Source organism: Rutidosis leptorrhynchoides, chromosome 3 (assembly GCF_046630445.1).
Source record: "Rutidosis leptorrhynchoides isolate AG116_Rl617_1_P2 chromosome 3, CSIRO_AGI_Rlap_v1, whole genome shotgun sequence".
NCBI classification, from domain to species: Eukaryota; Viridiplantae; Streptophyta; class Magnoliopsida; order Asterales; family Asteraceae; genus Rutidosis; species Rutidosis leptorrhynchoides.
In genome coordinates, this window is record NC_092335.1 from 181,360,448 (window position 1) to 181,371,684 (window position 11,237).

An 11,237-nucleotide genomic window follows, 5' to 3' on the forward strand; every position below is an offset into this window, starting at 1 on the left:
AAAAAAGGTCATAATGTAACGATATACTAGTTTAGTACCAAGAAAAAAGGTCCTAGTATGTACAAATTTTACTTTAGTACCACATAAAAGGTCCTAATATAAATATCTTAAGCTTTAAAACCACAAAATGGGTCCTAATATATAATAATGTTATTTTAGTACCATATAAAGGGTCCTAATATAATTATTTTTAAGGTTAGTACCAATAGTATATCGGATCCGGTTCGGATATTTGATTCCAGTTTCGATTCAGGTATTCGGATCCTGTTCGAATATTCGGGCCCAGCTCGGATAATCGGATCCAGATCGAATATTTGGGTCCTGTTCAGTTATTCAGATCCGGTTCGAATATTCGAATCCGCTTTGGTTTTTCGATTTTGGGCCGTTTTAATGAATCCGGTTTTTATTTAATATGTTGATTATGGATACTCAATTAACATTAACAATTAACAATTTATACTAAAAACAAATATGAAATAAAGCATAATTATATTTCAATAAATTGTTCTCATAACATGAAAAACACTGAAGATATAAAATCCATAAATAATCCAACATATAATGACTTCGAATAACATTTGACAAAGAATGTAAAATCAACAACAAGCAACGCATAACGTGTTGTCCGAAGAAGATCCAAAGCATAAGCAACAGTTCCAGCTTTGTCCGATGAAGGTCCTACACATAAAAGGTTTCACTTTAGCAAATAAAATTGTGGATTTTGGGACACGATCGAAATGGTTTGAAAGGTTTTGCGTTGTAGCTAAAAGAACTGTACTACATACCAGCAGTTTGAAACGGTTCACTTACATAAAAGCATATCCCATTAATTCCTCCAGATTGTTGACAGACCATTAATCCAACATCAATCTACAACATATACAAAAAACAATTAGAAACTGAACTGCAGGCTCGACATTTTTATTAAACAAGAGCAACAAATCAAAAAGTGGCAGTTGCTTACACAATAACTGCTTTTATGTACTTGGCATCGAACAAATCCAAGAAGCGTGCTTTAGGAAGACTTTTAACAGTAAGTATAGTCTCCTAAAAAAAAAAAAAATTACATAAAGCTATTAGCCTCTATTTTTTATAAAGATATACAAATAAGACCTCAGCATGTAACTCGTAAAGATTGCAGCGAAAGAGTTAGTACTATACATGTATCTCATTAGCTTCAACGAAAATAATTGCTTTTGCACCAAAAAGCTTGTGTAAAGAATATTCGAATTCTGCTTCATGTCCAACCATCGTGTGACAATGGGGACAAAATTAAACTATAATGACACACCATTAACTAAGCTATGTTTTTTTTTTTTTTTTTTTTTTTACAAGGAACCCCCTAGCGACGAGCCATAATGGCTCCCTTCTAGTTGGTAAACCCCAGGTAAACGGCAAGTCAGGCCTCCACCGCTACCAGGTAAAGCATCCTCTAGTCAATCAGTCACTAAATGGAGCTCGCCCCAAGGTATTTTGCCTTGAAGGGAATCGAACCCGTGACCTCTTGCTTCATTGGAAGTCCTGGTGGCCACCCAGGCTATGCCTGGATGGTTAAGCTATGTTCCATATGACTAATTATAAATGACTAATAATACCTTTCATTTTGTTCCATCTCAGACTACCTTTAAGCTTTTCGGCTCCAGTAAATCTGGAAGTGTGAAAGAGACTAGAAGTCTTCAAAGAATTGCCTTCTAATTCCTACATTAAGGTAATAAGTCAAAGTATGTATATGTGTATGCATAAAAATAAAAATATAACTAAATTTACACCTAAAAATTTGTTTTTACATTCACCTGCCACATCGAATAATATTTGATCATAACTACTACACATTCATGTAGCTATGAAGAAACATTCTAAAAGTAACTTCTTGTTGACTTTGAAACCTTATGAATATTGACCTATCGACAAAGTCCATCTCACTAATTTAGTTCAGTTGACCATCTTGATGTTAGCTAAACACCTCCCTTTCTAGCCCAAACCTACAATACCACTGCTGATAAACTTTACTTAAAAACTTATAAAATGTTGACCCGTAGACTAAGGCTACACCATGCATGACTAACTAAGCTTTATTCAATTTCTCTGTGCCCACATTCTCTCTTAATATAACACAACCCGCCTAGCTTGCATAACCTTGTTCTATAGTTTAAAACCTAAAAGTTCTCATACAGATCTCTTCAACTTTTATACAAAAAAGACCATCACTATATGTTAGCTGTATCCATATCCACCATGTCATACAATAGTGTCATATGTTCATAAACTGAAAAAGGCACATGTGTTGCACCAAGACAACAAGGAGACGCATGTCTTCGTTTCCAATTGTTACCTACCAAACTCCATGTCATACAATACTTACACCTGAATGTATTTGTAGACATACGAATATACTGATTCTGCAAGTGATATATATATATATATATATATATATATATATATATATATATATATATATATATATATATATATATATATATATATATATGTGTGTGTGTGTGTGTGTGTGTGTGTGTGTGTGTGTGTGTGTGTGTGTGCAAAACCAACTGGATTACCTGGATGTAAGAATTCGGTTTTGTTGAAACAGATTTTAATAACGATTGAAATCTGATGAGGTAAATATCTGAAAGTGCAACAAAACAATGAATCATTTACACAGATAAAATATATTTTAAAAAATATTATATAACACTGATAATAAGTAAAAATGTAAAGGTAAACAACATTCTCCAAACAGTCAAATCTGACTTTAACCTTGTGGCTCTTCTTTGTTTCCTGACTATTGTTCAGCTACGGTCCTGTCGAACAAATTGAATAGGAAAAGAGCCAACTTATTCCATGGCATTAAAAACAGCCAATTAAATTCAATAATTCCTTCAGGAATAGTCCATTCATTCCTCTCATCTTCTATTCCATCACTTTAAATGTAAATCCCACACTACCTCGAAATAGCAGAAACGATGTACGCATAAATCTCCAAAAACACTGAAAAAACAATCGAACAATTAAGAAGTCGCAAAAATTTAAAAAAAAAAAATTCATATCATTAACTAGTTAATTAAATAACAAAAACTAAAAATAAAATAAAAAATACCAATTAATGAAAAGAGGTGATGTGTGTTACCGAAAAGAATCGGACGACGGTTAACGGAATGGATGAGTGCGGTGGAGCTGGAATCTATGTGGTTGTAGAATCGATGTACGCCGTCGAGAAACTGAGTAATCGAGTATTCCTTCAATTTTCCGATAACTTGATCATAGCTTCTGGAATTCATTGATTATTTGGCGGATTTTGTGAACATGCATAAATTTGTTATCAGCTATGGTTCATGAACGATTGATCTTGCACGTTAATTACAAATAGAAAGTAAAGGTAATACAATAAACCCTAGAAATTTCTCAGTGTGTTTGTGCCGATAGACACAGAAATTTGAAACCCTAATTCTGAAAAGTGGGGAGTAAGTTTATTTGTTGGGGTAAATGAGAGAAATAACTATGAACTAATTTGAATTAGAAATATGATATTGAAATTTATTTCAATAAAATTTTGGTGGGATTGATAAATTTTTGGTGGGATTAAAAGCGAAGAAAGGTGTCACGTTCAAAATTTGGGTTTAACTACCGCCTCCAAAATATTGCATGTAAAAATCCTTAACATATCTAAAAAATACGGAGTACACTATATGGTTATTTACTTATTTATAATTTTATAAATACTTCCATTCTCAAATTTATTTATTGTCATCGAAAAAAATCACACAATTTAATAATTCGAAATTTTGTTATATTTTCAGTTTTATCACTTACTGTTTTACACTTTTTTTATTCACAAAGATAAATTAAGAGAAAACAAATCCCTGATGGTAATAAGATATTTTTACGAGCGGGTTATTGGCATCAAGATCCGTACTATTACTAGCGTGTGTCATCCCTAATTTAGGTACGTATGTATGTAAATTTGACAAAACAAACAATATTAAAATGGTTTTGCTAACGTATGTTCCTGTAACATACGTTAAGGCGCATTTAATAACCTCAAATTTCTTAAATAATCGGAAATTACATTTACTACACACATAAACTTGGTAACCATGTGATTAAATTAATGAGTATTCAATGAAAATTTTGATTTTTTTGGCCAAAAAATACAGCGCGCGCGCGCGCACACACACACACACACACACACACACACACACATATATATATATATATATATATATATATATATTATTGAAAGAGATCCAAATATGAGTTGGAGTTACAATTGAGGACAGATTTGATGATATGTAGTAAACAAACGTGCTACACATGAATTATAACAATTGGGTAATCGTGATGAGATACAAATTACACGCTCGTGAAACGATTGAAAGAAACCACTAAATTGAAGTCAACAACTAAACAAATCGGGTTAAAAAAACATCCAAGCACACTAAGAGTCTCGCAACGCGAATAACCCTATAAACATCCTAGGCTGCCAAATACACGCCCAACACAATTCACGTGTCTACAAAATGCCCATCAGGAGTAAAAGAAAAAGGCGGTGAGTAAAAGAAAAAGGCGCCAGTTTTGTAAACAATGTAAGAAAGAAGAGTAACCGTCATTGACCAAAAACGTTCAAAAATGACAGAAAACCGGCCAAAATTCCGGTCACCCCACAAAACCGGTCACAAAACACATAGTGTTCATCGCCTGTAACTGGCTAAGGGGGAAGCCACTTGAAGAGACCTCCGTCGCACATGAAGACAAGAAGAAGAATAAGACTTATCGACGTTAAAAGGCATGATCCAAAGGTCATGAACAAGATCCGCCGACATTCAGAGTGGAAGGGTTGAAACCATACCACTCACCGCCTCAAAACGAGAGAAAGGAACACGAATCCGACGGAAAATGCTAAAGCCTCTGGAAAAGCTTAGAACAGACAGATGTGGAATAAAGGACGAAAAATATTTGAAAATTAGCATTAAACAGTAAACACGCCAGAACTCCGGCGAGATGGCGGAGGCCGACAACGACGACAATGAGGTTAGGGTTACAATGTTAACAAAGTAGAGAGAGGCAAGAGAGAAGAGAAAGATAATATTCTAATATTTAAAGAAATTTCGGGTTCATTAAATGTGGCTTAATATATGTCAGACATACATGAGCATAGTGAGGTTTTGGGTGAAGGTATTTGGGAAGGAGGTTTTAATGGTGGTGAGGACGATGTTGGATTTACCTATCCGGTTGTTACGGATGATAAGGCAGGTTATGATATTTCTAAAGTTGTTAAGTTGGGTTATGGAATCGTTACACCTTCTTCGGTTACGTTCTCTCTAGATCAGGTTCAAGCGGCGTTAGATTCTCATGGTTTTCGAAAACGTAAACGGGCTTGTTGTTCAGGTTCAAGTTCAAGTGATAGTGGTAGAGGTTTATGGTGTCATAAAATGGTGAACGGGAAGAGTGGTTCGGGTCTTGCTCCGGTACGTGTAGATATGTAAATTGGACAATCGAGCAACAAGATGGACGGGTTAGAAACGGGTCGTGTGGATTGTTTGTTTGGTAGGGATTCTGGTGAGCCTGAGATGGTTAATAGGCCTCTTGTTGGGCCTGGTTTAGGTCCAGATTCGGGTGTCGGTTCGGGTGAGGGTGGTGGGTCGAGTAGAACGTATAGTTTTTTTGAGGAGGCATTAAAAGTTATTGAAGGCTTGGTTAGGGTGGAAGGTAAGTTGATTAGGTCGAAGACGCTTCCGAAGCTTAAAGAGGGTTAAAGGGCTCGGGTAAAGAAAGGTAAAGGGGTGGTTGTTAGAAGGTCTAAGTTTGATGGTTAAGTTTTTTTTGTTCGTTAATTTGTTAGTTTCATTGAGCTCTCGTTGTTTTTGTATTTGTGTGCGTGTTTGTAGAGGTTTATGTGTTGTTTGGCCTCGGTGCCTATGTTTGTTTCGAGTCTTCATTTTTTTGATGGTCTAGTGTTATATAAAGTTACGGGTTTTTTTAACCTCTAGACAGGACAGATTCCATTATGGGTTCCACCCCTTCCAGTCGAGTTCTAAAAAAAAATTTACATGAGCAAAACCGATATTAAAAATTGATTAAACCAACCAATAATTTTTGATCCCGCTAATATAATTGGCATGAAATTTAAATACTTTGCATTATTCCCGAATTTTCAACCCACCCATTTTTTATCCCCAAATTATTCATCCCTAGAATTTCTTAAATCAATAATTGAATCGCCATAACCAAATTTTTGCATCCTTCAAGAGTCTCATAAATCGCTTAATGTTTTATTGCTTAAAATTTAACTTACGTACTTCCAATCATCATTCAGGGTTTTCAATTACGATTCAAACTCATTATTTTAATTTCGCCCTTTTATAAATTAGGATTAGGGTTTCTAATTCATTTCATTACAGTTGATTTACCTCGAACAATCAACATGACTAATAAGGTCTGCAAGATTCTTTTTTATATTATTTAAATAAATAAATGTAGGAACTTATTCTTTTGATTGCAATGTTCCCCTTTTCAAACTTTATTGTAGTTATGTATTAGTTTTTGTGTATTTCGTATCGACACATATATAGGTTTGTTTTACAGACCAATTTTTTTTGTTTGTGTTTATGTCTTAGTGTGATTTTATATTTTTGGGGACCATTTGATTGTTGCGTTTCTTTTTCTGCAGATTCTGCGTCTTTACCCCTCAAGAAGGGTAAAGGCTATACAAATAAAGCTAATTTGTTGTTTGTGGTTCAATACTCAATGTTTGCTGCAAAAGAAAGGTGACTGTTACAAATATATGATATCAATATACTTTGCATTTTACAGCTCCCTTTATCCATCTCTTTATATTTTTTTTTCATTGTGTTATCATATCATACGTGAGAAGGGCAAAATGCTAGCTTAGCCAATTCATTTAATCTGTATACATGTTTTAATTTAATTTTATGTTATACGAATATGGCTGTTTTTTAAGACACTACCGTGTGTAGTAGTTATCTGATAAACCCTAATTCGAGTTGGGTAAACTCCAGAGAGAAATTAGAAGAGAAAACTGAATTTTGTTATTAATTGGATGAGTTTACAATGTTCAGATACAGTAATTATACAATGACTATTGAATCTCAGCCGTACAATGCTAACAAACTAATTGGGCAGATTTTGCCACGTGTACAATTAACAACTAATCTCAACAGCTAAACTGCCCTGTTTCTTCTGTTATCAACTAACTTGTAATCCTTCATCTTAGCTGGTAATTTCGCTTCTCTTCTTGGTCTGCCTTGAATCACTTCTGAACTTGCTTCGTTGACTTTAGGGCTGACTTTTGTTGACTCCTGATCGTGGCTATGACCAGGCCTATCATTATCATGTTTGTTACTAATGTAAAACATTTTACATGTATATGTTACTAACAAATTATTCCCATCAATGATCAATGATGATATTTATGTCCATGTTGTTTTTATTTTTGTTTCTTGTTATGTGATTGTAAACTATCTCTATTATATAAGGAAGATTAGAGCACGGTATCACTGATATATTTAATATATATGTTATAAAAGATTATAGTTTAACCGTTATGAACTTTAAATGCATTTATTTGTACATGTTTTGTTTAACTGATATATTTCACTGTTGTGTATACTGCCCTTCGATGGATTTCTCTCAATGGATTGATTGCCTAGATGATAAATAATACTCCGTAAAAGAGAACATAATAAAACTAATGATAAATAATTAGTTGGTAGTATCTCTGATAGGTCATTAGAAAATGTTCTATTGTACCATAAATGGCTTTCTAGCACAATTGGCTTATGGTACCATATAATTAAAGACAATATGCAAGTAAACTGGATTTTTCTTTCTTTAGTTTTTGTTTTCTAATGTGATTCCCATTGTGTGTCTATGTTTCATTCTATAATGATTGAAAGTCGTGGAAGTGTAAATAGGTAACTTGGGAGTACAAATGTATCAGTTACTTATATTGTTATGTTGTTTAGAAATGTGTCACTTACTTACAGTGTTGTTTTATTTCCTCAGTTTGTCTTCTAGATCAATTTATCATATATTTCTATTTAATTATATGTTGTTTTCAATCTGGATTCTGATTATATATATATTTTTTTTTCCAGTGAGGGCGTGAAAGTACTATAATGGGGATGTGCAAATTGATTTCTTAAGGCATGTGTTATAATATGCAAGTACATTCTGCCATTTTGGCAGCTTTCAATATTTTTCCAGCCGGCCTTACACTGAAGGATTATGCAGTGACAAAATGATTTGAATTGTCATCCTCAAGTTCCCGATTTCTTGAACTAATGACATCCGTCTTGGTAATTCTCTTTTGTAAAAGTTGTTGTCTATAAACGTCAACTGTTTTGACTTTTTTTATTGAGGTGGTTATTCCGTCTAACTTACTACTAAATGGCAACATTTTGTATTGAAAATTTGAAAGATCGATATTTTTTGAATATGTCTTTTTAGACAGCTACGATTAGACTAATGGTGTTTTTTCATAACCTTCACCAACATCAAAGATGATTTTCAAAAACATTAGTATTAGTTTAAACCCCTAGAAGAATTTTGGAGTTGAAGAGTACTTTAAGCAACCTCCTGTTGCAGGGCTTTGAACTACAACATTCATGATAATAAAATATCATGAATTTTTTAGTTTATCTTAGAGTTTGGATTGCATTCGTAATTAGGAATGCAAATTATTTCATTGATGTTGCTCAAGGTGCAAACATGTATGAACCGATTCAAGCATCAAAATATATCCATTACTATAAAATTTCAACAACCGCACCTACTTGTGCACTAATACTTGTATAGTTGTATTTACAGGAAAAACAAGCAACTAAAATGAATCAATTCCAAAGAAGTCTCATTTTTAAAGCAAAACCAATGCCTTCTTTCTACAATGAATCTGCTTATGTTTCAGATCAACACAAGGTATATAGCTCAAAGTTGCCATTGACGGTATCTATTTTAAATCCTTGATGAACAATGCAACAACTTAAATACCACGAAGAATATGTATATAAGGAAGTGCCATCAACATTACTGCCATACAGGATTAACTATTCAACTCCGCAACATGTTACAAGTAGTTGATAATTGGACAACTGTTTTCAACTATGGAGATACACAACCAAAAAGATTTTTAATTTTTTTTTATCGGTCCTGTGTTGACTCGTTACTACGGGAGAGTTTGATGTCTTAAATTGTATACAGGATACAACATAGCTGCTGGAAAATAATTATTGGAATTATGTTGTATATTCACTTCCTGCACTTGTTAATTCCTAATGCAATGTAAAATCTTGAAGATGGTGTAGTTATTTTTTGGTACATATTTTAAACATATGTGGTAGGAGAATACATGCAGTAGGACATTCTAAATACATTATCAACCCGTCACGTTTTTCAAAATTATATTGCTTTTAAACACAAAAAATAACACAATTATAATATGGACCCAAGTCAACCCATTTATAAGTAATGGGTTGAAGTTACCACATATAGGGATGACAATCTGAAAGGTTACAATCTATGAATCTTTACTTGTTTTACAGGTTAGCTTTTCTAAATGGTTTTTGTTTAAAGGGGGGAACATGTGCTAGTGTCCATAGAATGTGGGACCCAATTGCTTATGCTATTGAATTTATCGACTGTGATAATATCAATGCACCTTAAATGACAATTTTGATTTGCAATGACCCATAATACTCCATATATAAGATCTTAAAGAATTGATATGAGCAGGCTCACATGTAGTCTTTGTTAGTTTAATCTTCACAAACAAATATACTCAACTTTAAATTTAGTCGACTCAATAAACTATATATTGATCAATTGTGCACTTAAAAGTCAAGGTTTTGAGACCTTCAAGTTTTGTTGCATCAGACAGGAAACATATCATTTAATGTTATAAGGACTGCATCACTTGAGAATCAGTAGTTCGATCTACTCATCTAATATGCAATTTTCATAAGATAACCGAATTAGATTTTTATAACTCCTTATTTCTTTTATAATAATTAAGACAGAACTAACTCATCCGTCATATTAAACAATCAACATCTCCTAAAAACTTACATTGATATGGCCTAAATATCAATTATCTTAATAAGTTTCGATATAATACGACTAGGACATATAAATGTCATATTGTTACTATATTTAATATGACTTTTATTAAAGGTGTCATATTAAATTAACACAATGCGACACGAAACCGTTAAATGTATTATAAAGTCCCGTTTAATGATTCACAATTAAAATGTCATATGAAATCATATGCTAATTAAGGCCCCAAAAAACTCATCCGTCATATTAACAAATCAAAGTGTCCATATGTATCACATGTCATGTTAACTTCTGATGTAATACGACTAAGACAAATAAATGTCCTATGATATTTTATTTCATATGACTTTTATATAAGGAGTCCTATTGAGTTAACACGTAATGCTACATCATAACGTTACATGTATTATAAAATCATGTTTAATGATTCACAATTAAAGTGTCCTATAAAATCATATGATATTTAGGACTCAAACAACTCATCCGTCACATTAAAGAATCAAAGTGTCCTTAATATTTATAATGATACGACATATATTTCACATGTCCTATTACCTTATGATATAATACGACTATGAAAAAAAAAAATGTCCTATGACAGTTTATTTCATATGACTTTTTTATAAAGTGTCCTATTAAATTCACACATAATGCGACACTAAATCGTTAAATGTCTTATAAAGTTCCATTTGATGATTCACAAATAAAGTGTCCTATGAAATCATATGATAATTATAAACCCAAAAACTCCTCCATAATATTAAATAAAAGTGTCCTTAAATTTTACAATGATACAACATAAATATCATATGTCCTGTTAGCTTATGTTATAATACGACTATGACAAATAAATGTCCTATTAGAGTTTATTTCATATGACTTTTATATAAGGTGTTCTATTAAATTAAATTAACATGTAATACTACACTATGCCGTTAAATGTCTTATAAAGTACTATCTTATAGTTCACACTTAAAGTGTCTTATGAAATCATATGACCATTAAGATAGAAAAATATCAATCGGTCATATTAAGTCCTATTATGTTCTACTATGACACGACTCACAAAAATAAACGTCCTATAAAGGTACATTTCATATGACCGTCATATAATGTGTCTTAATAACATAAATTTATAAGACATAAGTACCAAAAGTCCTAACATGATG

General features: G+C 32.7%; 2 long non-coding RNA genes across 6 annotated transcripts; one reads left to right on the forward strand and one right to left on the reverse strand.

Annotated features, from left to right (window-relative positions):
• Positions 1 to 480: 480 nt before the first annotated feature.
• On the reverse strand, positions 481 to 3,439 carry LOC139897065 (uncharacterized). Of its 4 annotated transcripts, none has more exons than XR_011776436.1 (7): positions 3,125 to 3,439; positions 2,755 to 2,985; positions 2,556 to 2,623; positions 1,596 to 2,332; positions 965 to 1,047; positions 786 to 870; positions 481 to 678 (listed from the first exon to the last, which is right to left on the reverse strand). It is a non-coding gene; the product is annotated as an uncharacterized lncRNA (long non-coding RNA). The 4 variants fall into 4 exon arrangements; XR_011776437.1 differs by having other exon boundaries at positions 1,596 to 2,340; XR_011776435.1 differs by lacking the exons at positions 2,556 to 2,623; positions 2,755 to 2,985; positions 3,125 to 3,439 and having other exon boundaries at positions 1,596 to 2,409.
• Positions 3,440 to 6,176: 2,737 nt separating this feature from the next.
• On the forward strand, positions 6,177 to 9,327 carry LOC139897066 (uncharacterized). 2 transcript variants are annotated; one of them, XR_011776439.1, is made up of 4 exons: positions 6,177 to 6,430; positions 6,665 to 6,761; positions 8,112 to 8,312; positions 8,824 to 9,327. It is a non-coding gene; the product is annotated as an uncharacterized lncRNA (long non-coding RNA). The 2 variants fall into 2 exon arrangements; XR_011776438.1 differs by lacking the exon at positions 6,177 to 6,430 and having other exon boundaries at positions 6,443 to 6,761.
• The last annotated feature ends 1,910 nt before the right edge of the window (positions 9,328 to 11,237 follow it).